The 20,396-nt window shown below is 39.3% G+C and overlaps 1 long non-coding RNA gene across 17 annotated transcripts in view; it reads right to left on the bottom strand.

Moving 5' to 3' along the window:
* Positions 1 to 15,563: 15,563 nt before the first annotated feature.
* Positions 15,564 to 20,396, bottom strand: part of LOC110346238 (uncharacterized) — a 118,597-nt gene continuing 113,764 nt past the window's right edge. For all 17 annotated transcript variants that reach the window (XR_015445781.1, XR_002390159.2, XR_002390158.2 and 14 more), the window contains one exon: positions 15,564 to 20,163. This is a non-coding gene — a long non-coding RNA (uncharacterized LOC110346238). The remainder of the gene's footprint in view (positions 20,164 to 20,396) is intronic.

Here is a 20,396-nt window from a genome sequence, read left to right as displayed (position 1 = left end):
TAGATTTACTGTCTCAATTATAGAGATTTCCCCATATGTTCCCATTCTTGAAGAATGTCTTTGTTTTCTTCTTTTTTGGTCCAGAGGATTGAACCCAGGGCGTTATATGTGCTAAGCACATGCTCTGCCACTGAGCTATACCTTCAGCCCAATTATTTTATTTTTATGATTTTTGTTTGTTTGTTTGTTTTGGTACCAGGGATCAAACTCAGGACTTTGCGCTTGCACAGCAGGCAGTGAAACCACTGAGCTAAATCCTCGTGCCCCCCCCAGCCATACTTTTATAAGTTTTTAATCCTCCTGAATTTATTTTTGTATTATTTTTGGATGTTTGTCTCATTTTTGCATTTTGTAATTTAACTTGATTTTTCTATACTATTTAAAAACAATTGATACTTCCCACTGAATTTGATTATCATCTATTCAATTCTCATTTATATCCGGACCTATTTCTGGGTTTTACATCCTGATCCATTGATTTTTCTATTCCTTTGCCAATACCCGATTTCCTTTTAGAATTCTTATGGTGTCTTCTGATATATGATAAAACATGTTCTTAATCCTTATTTCCCCCTTCTATATAAAAGTTAATTTCAAGCATTTCTTTAAGTAAACTCTGAGGTCAACAAGTGTAAACAGAAGTTACATGTATCTCTCCTGGACAGGAGTCTTAGAACCCAGTATGTGATCTGCCTTATTCTCTTCTCCTACTGTGGCGATGGCAGAAGCACTTAGTGAACACTTCTTTTGGCTTAGATTTATAAGTGACAATGATGGGCAAAGCCACCCTGGGTACCCATGTTAGACTCACAGAACAAGTGAGAAATAAACTTGGGTTGTCTGAGTCACAGAGGCTGTGGGGTGATTGTAACAGCAGTATCACCTGATGTGTTCCCTCTGGTAACACTGTTGCAGCTTAAGTTACCTAATACATAGAAACACACATCACAAGTCAGGAACCAAGTTATAGACTAATATGTACTAGTCAAGACATCAAGCTAGTTAGTGAATCACAATAGTGAAGAGACAGGTGGTACCTTCTGGTCATATGGTTTAATTTCAGATGGTTAAGAAAATACAGGATCTGAAAGAAATATCTCCCTTGTTTCCTTACCATTGTCCCATTCAGTAGTTGAAAATTAGTGTTCATGCCTGTAAAAATGCAAACTATTTCACATTGATGAGAATCCATTAATATAAAGAAGAAAAAGCACATTTGAAGAAGGTGATTTTTATCAAAGTTTGTAAACTGGTACCCCATGGATCAAACTTGAAAAATAGATGTGTTTTATTTTAATCACAGTGTTTAAAAAATCAGAGGATCAAAAAAAAATTTTTTTTAATCAGAGAGTCACACACACACACACACACACACACACATTTCTGCCTTCTCTTTAAAAAGCTAGAAGTTCTTAGAACTTCCAAAGCTTCTCTGGAACCAAGAAACTGCATAAGCCAGTTCACCACCCATCCATCCCCAACCCTTGGGATTTACAACCTGTCTACTGACCCCTTTCCATTTCCTACTGCTCCACACCTGCATAGGAACATATGACTCCTGGGTATTTATAGTGAAGGGAAGGAAAATTTGATTATTTCTTCAGCAGTAGGGTGATCTCTGTGTACAAAAAAAAAGATAAAACAGTATAATGGAGGGAAAACTGAGATGCTGATACCAACACTGATGTAGAAAGAGACATTTCTCTCCCGCAGAAAAGGATAAAAATAGATCTTTGATACCTAAGGTGCAATTTTCATCATCAAATCAGTTATAGACCACACAGACTAATTAATTCTCACAGCCCTCTCATAGGATGAGAATTCCAGAAATGCCATTAGTTAGAAAAATGAATTTAAGGAAACATTTGCAAAATCTCTTGTTATCTAGGAAGAATCTTAATACAACAAGCTTCTGAACTGTCATTAAAATCTGCAAATGGAATCTCTCCCATCTTGTTCATTTAGGAAAGGGGATTATAACAGAACAAAAATTGGATAGAAAGGTCTAGAATCTAGATTGCTCAGTGTATAATTCCTATGCAATTGCTTGAGCATTATCTAAAACCCTTCACATTCATATCCCTTGAAATCCCTCTTACGTTAATCACATTCATCATTTTGGCTCCATTTTCATTAAAAGAGAAAACATCTTCACACCACTACCACCTTAGGGTCTGTTAATTGACCCAGATTTCAAGGCACAATCTCCCATTACAAATATGCCTCTTGTTACACATTCAACCAGGGAAACAAAAACAGCCTTTATAGTTTAGTGTGACCTTACTCCAGATTTCCATGGTACTTGATCACTATTTCATTAAAGTTCTCATTTAATTCAAGGCTTGGGAACCATGAGTGAGTATCAGATTCTGCTCCAAAGTGAAAAGGATATCTTCAGAATTATCTGGCACTGATAGGTTGTAGAGTGGGGCATCCCAGGGTCTGCAGTGAGCTGCTGTTGTTTTGTTTGTGTGTTTCTTTCTTTTTTGTTGTTGTTGCTGATGGCTCCAAGATCATGAAGAGCTGGCTGAGAAAGAAGGAAATGAGAGACCTCTTCAGATCAGAAATAGGGACTTTCCACCTGAATTTTTTAATCCCCTTAGTGACATTGTCATGGATAAATTACTAAAATAACTTATTCTTTTTCAAATATAACAAAGATCATTTTCATAGATCTGTTGTTTAACATCAAATGGAATAAATACAGTAGATAAATGAGTTTCCTTTTATTTTCATTCTAGTTATAGGGAAGGCATTATTTTTGGATTCTGGGTTAGTTTCTTTTAAAAAATACACTGGAAACCCTCTATAGATGAAAGGAATGTGTATAGTATGCAAATTCAAAGTGTGCTGTCCTCATTTACCCAGTGGAATTCAAAATAAGCCCCAACTTGTGAACATATTAAAGCAGATTGAAATGGATATTAGTGGGATTTGTAAGAAGCACTCCAGTCAGTCAAACACGCTATGCACGAGAACTTTGATAATGTTGTTTTACTAATAATTACCTGCCGGCTGTCACCTCAAAGTGGGATTTCATGCAGGTTCCAGTATTTAAATATTGCATTCAGAGCCAAGTCTGCAAAGACACTTCTACCAATCTGGCCAGGTTCATTTTATTCCACAATTATCTGTGTCTTTCTGTGTGAGAAGCAATGCAGTTAACTCCCCTTTAATTGTGTTTGAACTGTGTGTGCAAGAGAACATCCAATACCATGAGCAGGTTCTGCTACTCCCTCTTCCCTGTCAGATGCCAGCAGACACAGGAATTACTAGAAAGCACCAGTGTGGATATTCATCTGACCTCACAAACTAGTTGCTGGGAAAAGCAAACACCCACACTTACCTCACCTCACAGCAGTTTAAGGAAGGACCACCTTATGTGGTCCTCCCGGGTTGCCAGTGCCTGCTGTTCTTCCAGCCCTGCCAAGAACTTCCTTTTCTCTGCCACCGCCCCCCACTCACCTACTTTTTTTCTCATACTGAACTCCTAATTAAATTTAACAGTTTCAAGAGTTTAAACTGCATACCTTTTTAATTGTGTCCTACTTTGTATTGGCTGATGCACAAGTCTGAAAATGGATATTACAGCTTTTTATGATATAATATCACTCTAATTGGTCCTTCATGGGCAGTGGCTGAATTCTTTTCAATTAAGCTCTAACGTACAGTAACTGTTTCTCTCTGCAAATGCTGGAAAGCCATTCACAAGAGATGACTGGTACTGCACAATTCCGAAGTACCTTAATGTGTCAAAAATGTTTTGTGAAGAAAGCTACACTGTAAATGCAATCACCTACATTGGTGTTCCCATTGTTAACTGGGAGTGAAAGTATTGCTAATTGTCCTGCGTTTTAGCTGGGTTTTTAAAGCATTATGTAGTAAGTACACCGGAGGGTCAATTTGTGAAGTGAAATACTTAGCATGCAAAGCGTAATACAAGATGCTGTGTAATACTTGACCTCTCAGCATAATAAATGTAGCAGTGAAACGCTGTGCATTCAGTATTCACTGAATAGAGCCTTCGTGGTGGAACAAAACCAGAAAATGTTCTCTTCATTCCTTTTTTTTTTCCACTAAGCGAAAATTATTCTTTATAATGGCTATTGCAGCAATTAGCTGGCATTTGGTAGAATAAATGTGCAGAAATAGCAATTTCTTATTTTAAATGAGATTTTGTATGGAGCCTGCAAATTACTTGAGGTATATGAATAATTGTGCCTTAGCTTTATGCTACAGAATAGGGTGTGGGTGGGTATAAAGATTTCCTATTTGCAGTTAAATGTTTAGACATTTTATTATTTTAATTTCACTCACAGTCTGCCTGGACTGACCCTGCCTTCCCATTGATCATTTCATGTACGCCTGGAAGCAAGTGTGCAGATGGCGGGAGACTCCCAATTAGTGCACCATGTTTTTTTATGAATGTGACATGTAAGTGCAATCAGGTCCCCTGTGGAGGCAATGGCAGTGTGTAGAGCCTGGGATCCTAAATCGATACAATTTAATCATCTGTGTGAATGCTTATCAATATTCTCTGCGATCAAATGCAATGGGGAACTTCATTAAATTTTATCCAAAGTTTTTTACCTTATTGAAATGCATTCTTCCAGGCATTCATGATTCATCTAATTAGCCATAAGTAGGGTATTTTTTCTATCTCTCTCTCTTTCTCAAAGTGATTCAGTTAATTATGTCCATATATTCGTAATTATAAGGTGGGTGAGTTGGATAAAACTGAAATTATGAAATCTGCAGAGATATTCTGTGAGGTTTAGAATGTGGAATATAAAAAAGGAATGAGTAAAAAAGTCAAAGTGGAGAAATATTTTCATTCCTCTCACCCAGCTCACCTCAACTGCTTTCTCACAGGGGTTTTGATATTTATTTATTCAATGATTTGTAAACCAACAACTTCCAAAACTTTATTTGAGACAAATACATGGTGAATGAGCTAAAAAAGCAAACACTACAAATACTAAGAATATTTGATTAATACCTTCACATATTATTTTTAAATTTTAAAATATTTCAAGATAATATATAGTCAATTAAAAGTTAACTATTCAAACAACTAAAAAGAAAAGGTTCTTTCACTCACTGACCACTAGTAACAAGTTCTTCTACCAGATGTACCCACTTTAGCTAGTTCCTTTTTCTTTTTCCACCTTTTAAGTCCTTTCTTCTTATTCTAGTCCTCTGCAAATTTTACTCACATACATCCTATATAATATCCAAAGCTGCAAGAGATTAGAAAGTTTTTCCTTATGCAACTTTTCCAGCCCAAGAATAAATGAATATATATCCCCACCCCCACCCTGGTACTGGGGATTGTACTCAGAACCTTGTGCTTACCAGGCAGGTAGGGCACCGCTGAGCTACATCCCCAGTCCTCAAGAATATATTTTTATCTTTAAATTTATGCTTTTTGAATTATTTTTTCACACAATTAAAGAGTAGTCAGCTCTAGTTTTCATTTTACCTAAGATCTATGCACATACTACTTCTTTGTTTGTAGTGTTATGAGACAGAGACTGGCTATGTAGTCCAGATTGGCCTTGAATTCAAAATGATGCTACTGCTTCAGCCTCCCAAGTACTGTACTGAGATTACAGGTGTGCACCACCATGCCCTGCTCACTTTACAACTTTCTACTGAAACTAGTTTTCTTTCTATCATTGAATGATGCCCAAAATTCTGCCAAATGCTATGACAGCACCAATTATCAGATGATACAGCTCGCCTATTACATCCAACCTACGTTACCATAAAATCGGGACTATTCCCAATTAGTTACTGTTAATCTAATTTCAATAAAGTGATGTTCTCACATAACAATCCTCATCACTCTAAAAACAATGATTGTCAGCCATAGCCCTTCACTACAAGCCCCTGGGTCGGTGCAGGGTTCCTGCATTACTATTTTTCCCTGAGGAAAAAGAGATCCTCCTCAAGGTCTCCAACAAATTGCAGAGCCACTAACTAGCCAGAAAGGACCTCACATGATCTGTGTCCCACTTTAATTCCTCATGATTGTTTTCCAGTGGGGCAAGTAATAAAGCATAATCATGGTCCAATATTTGAAATGGTTTAGCGTAGACCCAGATAGCTGACCTTAAGAATAAACATTAAGCTTTTAAATTACATATATGAAATGAAAGAATGCAAGTTATAACATTTTTCTAATTGTTCTTTTTTAAAATATTTCTTTTGAAGCTTTTGGAAGGAGAAGAATGTGGTGAATGAAGGGCAAAATTTCCTTCACATTTGTAGGACACACATAGTTTCTATATAAGTAGCTGCACAAATGAAGATATTGGTATGTTAAAACACACAGAAATGTCTGTGTTTTCATTTTGTTACTAAGCATAATGCCCCAGGCAGGGCATTATGGGGCATTGTAATTATCTAAAAAATCGCCTCATCCCTGAGAAGCAAAGAAGTAGCATTAAGGATGGTTCATAAAAGAAAAGAGGACATGGGGTCAGAAGTGTGATGGAGCACTTGCCTAGCATGGGAGAGGCTCTGGGTTCTATCCACAGTGCCACCAAAAAGAAAAAAGACACAAATAATGAAAATCTGTTGTGTGCTAAACTGTTCATCTCAGTATCATCGGAAGTTCTATATCATTGCCATAGTATTCTCCAATATTCTCAACTGAAATATTTACCAGGGTATAACCTTCTTCTTTCAAACACTGAGCATAAATCCTAGATAGAGGATGTGTCCAGTGTTGTGTGTGCATTTCAGAAGAAAACCTTTCTTCTTCTGTCCCAAGGAAACTCCAGGTGAAGGCTTCACTGTGGTTCACCCACACAAGCTGCCTTAGCCCTCTCCAGTGCCCTTGCTGCCTGCGCTGTGTTTACAGGATAGGCCTCCTTTCTGGGAGTCTCCTCCACACTTCCACTTGGTGTGCCCCATTTCTTCACCTCTTTCAAGACCTACATCCCTCTCCATGAAGTTTCCCTGCTGTCCTAGTTGGAAGGCATCCCTCCCTCTTCTAAACCCCACGAGTGATTTACTTTGTAAAGTTGGTATTAGAGATTGAACCCAAGGCCCTTGCACTGAGCTACATCCCTATCCCTTTTTATATTTTTAATTTTGAGACAGGATCTCATTAAGTCATTAAGTTGGTCAGGCTGGGCTTGAGTTTGCAATCATCCTGCCTCCGCCCCCCGGAATACTGAAATTACAGGTATGGGTCACTACGCCTGGCTCCCACTTCTTGTAATTGTGTATATTTTACCATCCCTGCTTGACTGTAGGTTTCCTGTGAGAGGGATCTATGTCTGAGCAAATTCCAATGCCTTATATATTGTGAGCATATAATAAATACTTTTTGAACAAATATTTTATCCATTTATTGAATGAGTAAATTGGTAAAAGTTATTTGTGAAAAAACCTTTTCTCTAGTGATTATTACATACAGTGAGGCGTTCCACACAGCCATGAAATACAAACATTTGAGGAATGCCTCTACTTCAAAGAACACAGAGTTTTAAAAATTTTTCCCCAGTGTTAGCGATTTAACCCAGGGCCTCATACACGTGAAGCAAGCGAGCCATATCCCCACTCCCAGTGTTGACCTTTTCTGATGTTTTCACTTTCCAGATAGTAGGCAATTTCCAGCACTGTGGATTTGTCCAGATCAAAGATGAACTAGCTGGCACCTCAGCTGGGATCTTTTGTTCCCACCAGGGCTACTGTGCTACACAATTAAAAATATAAATCAGTAACAAAACCATCTTTCAACACACAGTCCGTGGTTGGGCTTTTGTGACCTTGAACAAGCTGTGTGATCTTACTGAGCCTTGTTTTTCCCATCTGTAAATTGAGGACAATGATGCCTGTCTCACGTGGTTGTTTTAAGGGTGAGAGATGAAAGTGCCTACATGCGTAGGAAAATGTTGCTATCGCAAGCAGGGCTGACAAGACATATTTCTAACATGCTTATTAAAAAAGACGCCCCTTTCCCGTCTGTCAGGAGAGGACCCTAATAAATAGGCAAATCTATAAAGAGAATGGTGTACCCTTAGAAAGTGATAGCCTTTCATCCTCCACAACTGTGCAGGATGGCTCAGGATCTCGGTGGTAATTACTATGAAAGTAGAACCTTCTTATCTTCAGCTGTCTGAGAAGGTTCTGGCACTATTCCTGTGGCCTAAGTTCTGAGGAATTAGCCTACTTTTGTCAACTCATATCTCATTGTATTCTAATGATCTGAAAACACTTCTGGCTTTATTACTAGCCTTTGTACAGCAGGAGAGTAGAGACCAAGATCCAATCTCTCTGTATCCCCATGCTTATTGAGAGTATGGCATATAGTAAGTGCTCAATAAAAGCTGGCTTAGTAAATGAAGAGTTAAGTATTCATCTTCACCACACTTTAGCTACTTGTTTCTTCTCAACACACCCAAGAAGTAGCAAATTGACATGTAGTGTTGGGGGAAAAAAACACACCCACATAAAGTGAGAGCTCATTCACATATAATCGTGAAATCAATTACTGTTTTAACCTCAGATTATTGAAAGATGGCATGATTGATGAAACTCAATCTTCTCTTTCCCAGGGTAGACATCAGTGTGATTGAAGAATTATTTTTAAACAGTGCTTGTCAAACAACTACAGGTTGCTACCAAGGACTGTGAATCTCTAAGATAAAAAAGGAAATTCTGCATGGTGTCCCAAATGGTGGATGCTTGCTATCTCCTTGTCCTAGAGAGACAATGATAATTATCTCTCTTTTGGCTTTCTGGCCACTTCCTTGGAGTGAGATTCCTGAAAAGAGATCAGAGCAGGACTTTGGCACAAGAATGAAGGTTGTGGAGGTATGTAGAGCCAAAACACCAAATGGTCTCCTCATTTGGACCAGTTTTCCAAGCTTTAAACTTGCTTCTGAACAGCTTTCTATATTTGATTTTTCCTTTCCTCAACATATTTTTTTACTTTTTTTTATTAGTACATGATTGAAGGACATAATGATTACATTCCTCACAGGGAGTTGGTACATTACATAGTACATTTAATTCTTTTTATTTTCCCTTCCTCTACCCTCCTATTAAAAATTTCCTTCATATATCAAAGAATCACCATATAAATTTGAACATCTGGAGGATTCATTCCTTCTGTTTATACTCTCTTGAACATGCATCTTGACATTGTTTCAAGTTTGAAAGCTTCAAGGTGCACAGAAAGTCCCCAGTGCTTCTGTCGTCCCTCTTTCCCTGAGGAAGGGCCAGGTTCCAGCAGTACCCTCCTCCTATGGTGTCCGATATAGTGTGACATCACAGGGTTTCTCACTGAATCTTCATGTCTTGTTGAAGGCACATAAGCCTTAACCCTACCCAGCCTCTTCCAAGGATGCTTACTTGCCATTCTGATCATCTGGCAGAAAAAGTGAATTTGTTATTAAAAAATAGTAAAAGCTAACTAATATTTTTTGAGGGTTTTGTGGCAGGGACTGGCCTGAGGACTTTGGGCTTCTTTGGGCTTCACAACAGTCTCACAAAGGAGAGATGATTATTATCCCTGTGTGACCTGGTGAGGAAGCTGAGCTCATAGCTTGGACAGCTTTCCCAAGTTACAGTACAATTCTAAGAACAGAATCAGAGTTCTCACTCCTTACTCTTCCTTCTCCCCAGCTCCGTAGTTCCCTTACCCTTTCTCCTCAGTAAACTTTCTACAAAATAATTCAACCTGGGATGGAGGGGATATATTTGCACCTTTATGGAAATCTCTTATGGGGAGAAATCGGGCTCAATGGGGCTGTGGGGTGACCAGGAAAACATACTATTTTCAACCAAAAATAACTGCAATTTCATCTTTACTTAATTCTGTGAAGTGTGTGGGAGGGGCAGTTTGAGAAGAAAAGAAAGCTGAGGTGAGGAGGGAGGTGATGGTTCAGTGTCCTACAAGCAGGGGTGGCATGAGGATGTCTCTTTTTGCCTGAAGGAGGACACACTCACACAGATGAGCAAGAAACGGGCTTTCAGCTGAGAAGTGCACCCAGGTGTGAACAAATGAGATGGCGCCTGAACCCCCCTGGGACCTGCAGCTCTAGATCTGTGAGGCCCAGGAAACCCCAAGACTTGGCATCTCTAAAGTGAGTTCAAGCTAACCCACAGAGTCTGGTATGTGGCTCCTGGAGTGGATTTCTCCGTGGCGGTAATAGGACATAAGGAAGGGAGGAGACAGCAATATCCCTAGTCCCAACACAAAATTCCCAGCGTGAAGGAGAGAGTAAGACTAAACAACTCACTCAAAGAAACAGGTCAGATCCTACCTGGTAAAACCTGCCATACTATTCCTTTCAAGTTTTATTTGCTTAGTATTTATACTAGTGGTTCTCAACATTTAGGGTGCAAAATAACCTGAGGAGGTTATTAAAATGCATGTACCTAGATTCTGTACTCTACAATCACATTGTTGTGGGTTTAGGGTGGGTTCCTAGATTCCATATTTTACATAGCACTCAAAAAAGATTCTCATGTCCCTCATCAGAGAATTCAAGTCTATGAAAATAACCCTAGGCTGAAGCAAATGCATGAAGACCTGATATTCTGTGGGATTATTTAGGGTAAAGCCTAGTAATATTATTCTTTAGGAATGCTCATTTTCGGACAGTTGGTGACAGTTGGCAATGGCAATGCCTGTGGCTATGTACTCTGTTTACATGTATGTGTAAGAAAACTGTGAGGCAGGACTGCTGGTGAATGAGATGGCAGTGCAGTGTGTCCCCTAATGATCTTAGCTGGGCAGACCTTCCTGGATACCCTCTACTTACCTCTCAACTTGAAGGATGACTGTCTTGGACAAAATGCACCGAGTGGCCTCAGTCTCTAACAACGAATCATTCATTAATTCTACAGTTATAGAGGATGCCTTAGGTACGCACTGTGTTTTCGGCTTTGCTCATGCTTCTCTCTTCTTGGGAGGCCCCTCTGCCCTGCATTGCTTAGTTAACTGTGCTCTCCCAGACCTGGGATCCCTAATGAGGCCTGCTCACCTCGGGTATCCCCTCCTGGAATCATGGCGCTCACAGATGTGAGTCCTGGATTACTGCCTGTCACCCCATGTGTAAGCTCCTTAGCAGCAGGAGTTTTGTGGTTTTGATATGGCTTTTTTGTTTGGTTGGTTGGTTTTTAGCCCTAAAGATCTTAAAACTAATTTTCTGAAATTGCACATTTGCCACATTTAACAAGTTTTCTAGAGAGGATTATTTTTCTGTTTATACAGTAAGTTGTACTGGATAAAATATTTTAACAGGTTTTGGTGGTTTCTGGGAAGTTCAGCTGATTCGTTTATTTTGTCTTCATAATGCCAGTTTAACAATGTTTGGTTGTTAAAAGCTAAGGGTCATAGGATGGTTTTACATTTTAGAGTCTATATTAACAATTCAGGAAAGGGTATCTAAAAGTCAGTAACCAAGTAACCCTAACGAAGGATGTGGCTTGGTGATAAAGAACTTGCCTAGCACATGCAAGGTCCTGGGTTCCAGCCCCAGTACCACAAAAACAAACAAATCTTTACTTAAGATTAGTATTCCAATTCTGACATTTATTCCCTTAAGTATGAAATTGCTAAAGAAGGATTCAGGGCAACTAAATCAACATGAATTGCAGAGATATTTGGATATTAATTACTAGTCATATAAAATGACAGTTGATGTGCCATTGGAGGTATCAGTGAAGGAATGCAAAAATGCTTAAAGATGAAAGAAATTCTTTCTTTTTTTTTTGGTACCAGGGATCAAACTCAGGACCTTGCGCTTACGAGGCAAGTGCAGGAACCACTGGGCTAAATCCCCGGCCCATGATGAAAGAAATTCTAAATGATATTCAGAAAGATGGGGAAAAACTCTAAGTCAATTGGAAGAATCTCATCTTATGTATAATGTTGAAATTTAAAATTTTAATTGCTAGGGCCAGGGATTTAGCTCAGTGGTTCTGCCACCTGCCTCACAAACACAAGGTCCTGAGTTTGATCCCTGGTATCAAAAAAAAAAGAAATTTTTAATTGCTAGAGACAAAAATTATGTCCACCATGCCACTGAGTAATTATAAGAAGAATATAATTGGGAAAAATTAGACAATGACTGAAGTTAGAAGTAGTTGAATATAAAATGGCCAAATTTTCCAACAAGGAGAAATCGTGGTAGCTTTCCCTAGCTGTAGTGCATCAAAAGATCTGAAATGAAAGGGGAAACATTCAAAGATGCAGAAAAGAAATGACAAGAATCAGAGGGACTGGCATGATGAAGTGAATAATACAACTTCAATTTTGATTTTTATATTACCATAACTCTAAACTTGCAAAAAAAAAGAAAAGGATTTAAAAGGTTGATCAAAAATCTTAAAAATGCTAAAAGTCAGGCAGACTAGGAAATAAACTAGGAGATAGTAAAGCAACAACATCACAAGCTAACTTGGCCAAGAGTCCTCACAGAAATTAAAATTTTAATTAAAGTTAGTAAAAACAATCCTATAAGTGCTAAGTAGCTGACAAAGTTGTAAATGACTTTAAAAAGAAATCTGTGTAAGGCTAAATATTTTTATGAAAAACAATTAATTTTGGACAAAAATGAAATAATTTATGAATATAAAATTTATTCAGCTTCTAGAAGCAGAGAAGAAAATGATGGTTATCAGAGACTCGAGGCAGTAGAGGGAGAAATGGGGAAAGAATAGATGTTGATCAAAGGGTAGAAAGTTTCAACTGGAAGAGGGAATAAGTGTTAGTGATCAATTGCATAGCATGGTGATTTAATAAATTATGCATTGTATATTTCAAGATTGATTAAAGATTAGATTTTAAGAGTTCCTACCACAAAAAGTAAGTATGTGAGGTGATGGATGTGTTATTTATTCTAAAACATAAAATATATCAAAACATTACATTGTACCACAAATATATATAAATATTATTTGTCAATTAACAATAAAAGAAAATTTATTCATAAGAAGAGGAAACAATGCTTTAAAGCATTAACTTTTCCTCAAAATGCTGCTATAAATAACAAAAGAAAACTGGTCAACCAAAGAAAATCCCATAGAAATAATTATAAGTTTATAAGAAGTTAGAAGAACCATATTTTTGTAAGTCATAGCATTTGATAAATTTGACAGATCTGTGATTCAGTAAATTGATTATTTGATGAATTGATTTTATGACATTGACATATAGCCAACCGGATAATTTCTTTTATTTGGAAAGACCACTAAATTCACCATTATATGTCCAAAGTCTACTGCAGTGCCTGGTGCAGTAGGTACTCAGGAAATGGATGGATGGATGGATAAATTGTTCTGGCTGAGGGCATTACAAGAAGAAACAAGACTGCCAGACTTCATGGCTTCGTGGAGCCCATATTCTAGTGTAGGTGAGTTATATAGCCCAACTATTTTCTGTTCCTAATTATATAACCATAATGCAACTTCTCATTCTTGTACTCATTCTTGTACTCATTCTTAGATTCATGGGAACAGGTGAACTTTACTGTTACACCATATTTGGGAGCCATTTAGGTGAAAATCTTACTTCATTCTACAGAGAGATAAAAACACTTTTTCAAGTAGGCCAGAGTGAGGCCATACTACACAGGGTTGTTTGACAGTCACATTTCTAATAAAATGCTTGAAACTCTGAAGATAAATTCTAGTGTATGTGACATTCCCATTGCACTCTGTGTTGAAGTGATTGTCAAACAGACTTGAGAGAAAGAAGCAAGCAGAGCAGAAGGAAGAGCCTGGCAGCCCACTCGACCCCGTGAATCAGGAAGGAAGTGCTCAGGCAAAGATCACCCCAGGAAGCCACAGCAGGCTGAAGGCCTTTTTCTTTTCTTTTTTTCTTCTGCCTCTTCAATTCACCTCCTTGTGGATGATCAGAAATAAAAGGAAATGAGGTGGAGGTGAGTCCATCTAAGCCAAAGTGGACAGAAGGCAGGCAGGGTATGGGAGGTGAGAGCTGGCACCTTGGGCACGGCTCACGTTCTCATGAGCTCTGTGGAACCCTTACAGTAAGCACAAGAGGCTTTTCCTGTGCAGTGAGTTGGAATTAAACATGTTAATTTGAGGTCTCTTTCAAGTATTTTGTTTAACTCTACTGGCCTTTAATTCCTTTATATTGCATCATTTAATGTAATGTTATTTATATATGAAGCATGTTATGCTTATTAACCAATGTGCAAAAATCTAAAGTACAGATTTTCTGTAATGGGCTAATTACAGGACTTTAAAGCCACCTACTGAGTTTTGCTGAGCTTCACAACAGGTTCACTGAACTGGATAAATTTATTCAAACGTGTGGAAATGAACCCCATTCTATGTGCAATGGTACTGGGAAAACACACAAATTATACCTCAATACCAGTTTAATGGGTCAAACAGTGAACCTGAATACTGAACTTATCTACATCTTGAAATAGCCTGGAAGCCTGTGGCAAGAAGGCAAAATGCCCTTTCCGAGGGAGTTTCTCCTTGTTTGTAAACAGTGGCAATAAAACAATAAGCCCGGCAATTAGGAGTGAATTCTTCAAGCTCAGGAAACAGAGGTGGTTGCCTTTGGGTGACCTTTGAAAATACACAACTTTCATAACCAGATCCAAGAGTGGAAGGGAGTGACAAACGCTCTGCAAACACGAGTTTCAAGCACAGCCTTTCATCTTCCTCGTGGAGAACAAGAGCGTATTTTCTTGTGTCATGGTTTGGGAGGAATTCAGCACAGAGCGTTCAGTTAGAAATATAAACAAGGTATAAATATGGGTGGAATTAAACATTCGCTTCAGACCAGTTTTTTCCCCCCAAGTACCATCAAAATAATGGTGATCTTTCAATCACACTAGAATTATTTCTTCATTAATTCATTCTCAGATTTTTTTTTAATTTGAGAGTTCCAGAGGACTTTAGAGTTGAGCTCCATAGCACTGCATATAGAGCTATTATTCCATTATAAAAATATAAACGGGAGGGGAAGAAAATGGAGGCAGAGGGAGGTATAAGAACTAGGTCAGCAACAGAAAAAACAAAAACAAAATCCTATTTCCTATGTTGCATGTTTTCCAGGGAGATAACATTCATCACACACACACACACACACACACACACACACACACACACACACTCATATTCATATGCTTGAGATGAAGATAGACATTGCTTTTATTCTTTGATAGGCTCCTGTGGCAGTGATCTATTAATTTGGTCATGAAACAGGAAAGAATATAATTTCCAAGCCTGCAAGAATTCTAGTCTTACACTCAGGGCACCTTACTTGCAATGTAGAGTGTGCCTCCGGGGTGGGGGGCTGACAGTTGGGTGTTGAGAACCTAATTCATGCTTCTCTCCTCAGGGAGACAGAAGCAGAGCAGGCTGTTCTGGAAGCAGAGCAGGCTGGGTTTTTGGTGCACTCCCTGCCAGCACCACGTATACCAATAAAAAGAGAGTTGTGCAGGAAATGAGGTTATGACGCAGGCCAGCTTACCAAGACTCTCGGACCAAGAAATAAGAATTTAAATATGAAATACTAAAATTTAACACATGACTGAAACAAAATAAATGGTCTACCATTGAAAGCATTTGAGGTAATTAATCAATGCTGTGTTTGTACATATCATTAAATATATTATACTCCGTTTAGATTTGATTTCTATGCTCCTTTTATAAAGAGTTAAAAGAAAATACATTTGAATTCACGCTGATACTGAAAACATGCTCCTAGCTTCTAGTTTTTTGGATTTCAAATCATTTCCATTAACAAACAGCTATTTGCCCTCTAATAAAATATGTCATTATGCTTTATTCACATTGCACAAAAGAATCACTGAAAAATCGCCCCAATGATGGCCAATAATTACACATTTTGCTCCTGTGCTAGCGATGAAGAAATCTGTTCATTGGAGAAAGCAGGTGCTGGGGCATCAAGCTAATAGTCAATGTGTGCCGTGGTAATTAGCCGCTGCGATTGCTAAAATTAACAATTAGCTAACATGCAATTCTCTTTTTTGCGGGCTGCAGTTTACTTTGTATAATCCTTGCATGTTCTTAGTAATTACTCTGACAGCTTATTATTTTTATTTTTTCTGGTTTGAACACAGCTTTAACATTTGCATTGGGCGACCCAAATGTTCAACAGGCAGAAGTGAAACAACTGCTTGACTAGGCATATTTCAGAGGCGCACATTTGGTTGTTTTCTGAACTTTTCATTGTTGGGGAGGGGAGTGGTCAGGGTGAGATCTAAGATTCTTTGACAGCTATTGTCTTTGCCCTGGAGCCTTCCCCTCAGGGCAGCTCGTACAGGCATCCTGAAGCTTTTAGAAGGCAAACTGCCAGGTCAGCGGCAATTTAGACTCTAGGGAACAACTCCAGGGATGAAGTGCCACAGTCAAGCTGGTCAAAACATCTTCTTTTCATTCATCTTCCCTGGAGTGTGTCTTTGGTTAATGCATTCACTGGCCCCGCACAAGGCCCCTCCACCCCACTTACTCAGGGAGAAAATGTAGCATCCTTTATGGATTGTTCTTGTCAGGGCTATAGGCTGAGATAATATTGCTATAGTATTTTAGTGAAGGGAATAAGGCCTCAGCTTATACATGAAAGAAATAAAGAAATTAAAAAGCAAGGGAGTAATTTGTATCCAGAAAACCCACAGAAGAAAAAAACGTTAATGAAAGCTCTCAAAGCATTCAAGGAAGATAAACGGCCACAACAAATTTAGCCAACTGCGACTCTAAATTGTATTAGTTTCCTATAGCAGCCAACAAATTAGCACAGATTTCATGTCATAAACAATGCAAATTTATTATCTTAGCGTTCTGGGGGTCAGAAGTCCAAAATGGTTTTCCCAGGGCTAAAATCAAGATGTCCCCAGGGCTGCATTCCTTCCTGGAGGCTGTAGGGGAGAAGCTAGCTCTTTGCCTTTTCTACCCTCTGGAGGCCACCCACACTCCTTCGCTTGTGGCCCCTCTTCTGAAGCCAGCAATGTTGCACGCCCCCTGCCCCATGTTCCTGTAGTCAGGTTTCCTCTGACCAAGCTGGGAAACACTCTTCAATCCTAAGGGCCTGTGTGTTTACACTGAAGGCACCTGAACAACCCAGGTGCAACATCCTTCATTGAATCCTATCTACAATGTCTCTTTGACCATGTAAAATAACATATTCATAGGCTACAGGGATTAGGACATGGACATTTTTGGAAAGCAATTATTCTATCACACAAACCAGAAAAAAATATACATATGGTAATCCTGAGCTTCTCTACAGTTGTGAATCATTGCACATTTGATGTCAGAGAATTAGATGACTTGGGAGTGGTGAGAGTGGAGTTAGGGCTGGGACGGTAGTTTCCATGTTTCCATAGACAAGAATTCTTATGGCCCTTCTATGCCAGGTCCCTTCACTAATGCTTGGAGCCACAGCTGACCATGCTTTGTCATGTGCCTCCCAGGCTCCTGAGTCTGGAGAATCTTTCACCCTCTTGATGAGAATGTCACCTTTCAGAGTGTGGGCATGGCCTGGCTAAGGGCTAGCCTGTGAACTGTGCTGCACAGCAGTGTGGGCTGCAGTATGCTCTCTGACTGTGCGAATGAGTAGCCACTGTCCACAAGAACTCAGAACAACTTGATGAAACACAGCCTGCTGCAGCTCTGACTTCTAAAAAGCAATGATAGAGAGGCAAAGGACTGGATGTCTGGGGAATGCTGTGACCCTGTCTATGTCTCAGTGTGAGCTGACTTCCAGTAAGGCCAAGGTAGATATTAGGATAAGCCTGGAGAATTTGGGCCTCAGGACCAGCTGCAGGCTGCAGAGGCTGAGCAGGGCCTGGCTTAGAAGGAGGCCAGGGAAGTGAACTATGACAGAGGTTGGGACCAGGCTCATAGTGATAGAACATAGCAACATGCTCTATTTGCTTAAGTGGGAGGAAACTGGAATGAGCAGAGGCTGCCCAGAAGAGTCAAGTAGGCAGGAGCCAAACATCCTGAGAGCTGGGTACTGCTGAGTGTAAATAAGGTGAAACCACGCGGTCTCAGATGTTCCTTGCCAAACGGCAAGAAGGAAGGGGGTTTGTGGTATGTCAGGTTTTAAGAAATAGAAATGTGTTAGATTCCTGCTTTATAAAATAAACCATCAAATAAAGTGTTGATATGGTGAGTTCCTGTTATACATTTAAAATAAAATTCTATCCACCAAAAATGTTTTGTCCAGCCAGGTATACTGGTACATGCCTGTAATCCCAGCACTCTGGAAGGCTGAAGTAGGAGGATAGCAATTTTGAGCCCACCCTGGGCAACTTAGTGACTTAGCAAAACCCTGTCTCAAAATGAAAAATAAAAGAGACTGGAGATGCTGCTCAGTGCGAAGACCCTAGGTTAAATACCCAGTACTCCTCCCACAACAGTACCACCCACCCCCAAAACACAACTGCTCTGTAAAGTAAGCCAGCCACATAACCTAAGGTTCCTGAAAAACAGTGGACTGAGAACTTTTGGGAAGAATGGTGCTACATCTTAAAAATACTTTGCTAAAATCTCAAGGTGTGTGCTTCAACTCAAGAGGCTGGCTAAGATGTTGGTACTCAAGCTGGGCAACATGCCGAAGGGAAACTCTATTCTGATATAAAGATGTCTTGCCAGAGGGTTTTGATTGTCTCACATAACAACTATGGCGTACACTGAGGAACTACTTTGGCTTAGAGCATACATGTAGCCATTTTTATTCTGCAGACCCAGCAGTGTCTTCACTGGGGACATCTCACCAGTACTCTAGGTTATTGTTTTGATTGACAGATGGAGACACCAAGGCACACTAGATTATAGGATACTTTAGGTTCCCAGAGGCAGGCCTGGTACAGTTGGGAATAGAACCTAAAATTCCAAAATTGTACTCTGAAAGTGGTCTCTCTGGGTTACATGGTCACAATATGCGGGTGCAGGGAGGGAAAATGTTGGTAGAAGTATGGGCATAAAAAGTAGGGGAGTGAGAGCTGAGATAGAGGGGCTGGCATAATTTGGGAAACAGTTTTCTATGTGTGCTCCTTGTGTAGTAAGAAGCAACACCACCTCAGGTCTTGGGCATCATAGATTCTTAAAAACCAGGCTCTGTGAGATGAAAATGATTAAACCATCCACTAAATGCCATCTCGTGGTCAGGAGTGGCTGAGGGGAGAGAAATTGCCAAAAGTTATTATACAGTTGTATGTCATTAATATATCAAATTGTTATTTATCAATATTAATTAAAAATTTTATAGAGGGGTCTATTCAGAAGGGATGGGGGAAGGAAACAGAAGAATTAGGACACTATACTTATTCTAGTTAGTTTTTGTTTTAAAAAAAAAAGAACAATAAAAAGAGTCAAATTTATCAATGTTTAACTTGCCTTAATTACTAAAGTTTCCAAGGTTAAAAATTTTGTACATGGCCAAGAGTAATTTGTTGGGCAATGCCCTGCCCCAGAACCACTCCCACCTCTGGCCCATCTCCAAGCTGCTCTACCATTATCCCTCAGCCTCATTCTGTCACCCCCATGTGAGAAGCTGGTTTACCCTAGAATGCATGGTGTGGTACTGGACAGGTCACTCGTGGGAAAGATGGCAGTAAATGCATTGCGATCCATTTCAGATCAGTAGTATCCAGTCCAGGGTAAAATGTCAAATCAAGAGAATAAGAATATGGGTGTGTGTGTGTGCATTTTCAGAGCCCTCCAAAATGCTTGCTCTCTTGTTTCTTGTTCATTTGGTGTTAATCTCAGTTTTTATTGCAGCTCAGTTTCCTCTGCTTTCATCTAGCACCTAGATTGGTAAGGCTGCATTTGTTCCTTGGATTAAACCAGAATGACAGATCAAAGTTTGTCCATGTATTCCACTTTTCCAAGACACGCTGCTGTTTTTCTCCATTCCTCCCAAATATTGCTGTCAGAATAAGATATCCAGCACTGTGCCATACCGTTAGGAAGGTCCTCTGAATCTTTTCCCCCAATAACAAATATTTTTGATGTTCTTCTTAGATGAACATTTATTTCTAAAAAGTGGAAGTGAATAAGTGTGTTTGAAGAGAAGAGAGGGCTGCAGAAGCATGGAGATGCTAGTGCTGAGAGCCAGAGCACCACTGCTACTCTGAGCCACGTAGCTCACTTCATTTTTGGCTTCTTCAACACCCCCTTCTGGAAAGCCTGTAACCAAAAGAAATTTGTGAGAAACCAAATGCAATAATTACAGTATAAACTAATTCTTTAAATGTTTGAACATATCGGATCATTGCTCAAAAGAGTATATAAAAATAACCTCTATTTTCAAAACTCGTAAGATATTTTTATTCTAATAATTATCACACTCTGTTTGCATCTTGAGGTCATGTGGGTGAAAGGCAGGGTTAGTGAGGTCACTGGGTTCTTCTCCGCCTCAT

This window comes from Heterocephalus glaber, unplaced genomic scaffold, assembly GCF_053883595.1.
Source record: "Heterocephalus glaber isolate CG9 unplaced genomic scaffold, H.glaber_assembly_v1.0 deba00001662, whole genome shotgun sequence".
Lineage (NCBI taxonomy): Eukaryota > Metazoa > Chordata > Mammalia > Rodentia > Bathyergidae > Heterocephalus > Heterocephalus glaber.
Note: the sequence above shows the minus strand (reverse complement) of the source record. Positions and strands in the feature narration are given on the sequence as shown.